Source organism: Camelina sativa, unplaced genomic scaffold (assembly GCF_000633955.1).
Source record: "Camelina sativa cultivar DH55 unplaced genomic scaffold, Cs unpScaffold10022, whole genome shotgun sequence".
Taxonomy (NCBI): domain Eukaryota; kingdom Viridiplantae; phylum Streptophyta; class Magnoliopsida; order Brassicales; family Brassicaceae; genus Camelina; species Camelina sativa.
Genome location: NW_010931077.1, coordinates 1 through 395, shown reverse-complemented (window position 1 = coordinate 395; position 395 = coordinate 1). Strand labels below are relative to the sequence as shown.

The 395-nt window shown below is 35.9% G+C and overlaps 1 long non-coding RNA gene across 1 annotated transcript; it reads left to right on the top strand.

Annotated features, from left to right (window-relative positions):
• LOC104775195 lies at positions 1–386 on the top strand. Its single transcript, XR_765754.1, has 3 exons — positions 1–39; positions 122–202; positions 301–386. It is a non-coding gene; the product is annotated as an uncharacterized LOC104775195 (long non-coding RNA).
• Positions 387–395: the final 9 nt, after the last annotated feature.

Sequence of the window (395 nt, the reverse complement as noted above, 5' to 3'; positions counted from 1 at the left end):
TTCGAGACTGATATAACCGTTGAGGTTAATGAAATCAAGGTAATATTACCACTGAAAATGTTTTCTCTCAAAGTGTACATGTTCAAACGCTTATTTTTTAATCTCTTCTCCAAATCTGCAGAGATCTGTGGCATCATCTACAAAGCGAAATACAGTTCGGTTTGTGGATCTCAAGCGCAGGAGATATTATTTCCCACTTTTGGTACAAACATTAAATTATCTTTCCCTTGGAATATACTTTGTCTACCATAAGAAACATTATTTTAAAACTCCATTTTTGTGTGTGTGTGTGTTTAACAGGTTGGTATAGGGTTGCTTGTACTACAACAACTCGGTGGAATTAATGGCGTCCTATTCTATTCCAGTACAATATTTGAATCTGCAGGTAGAGCCGT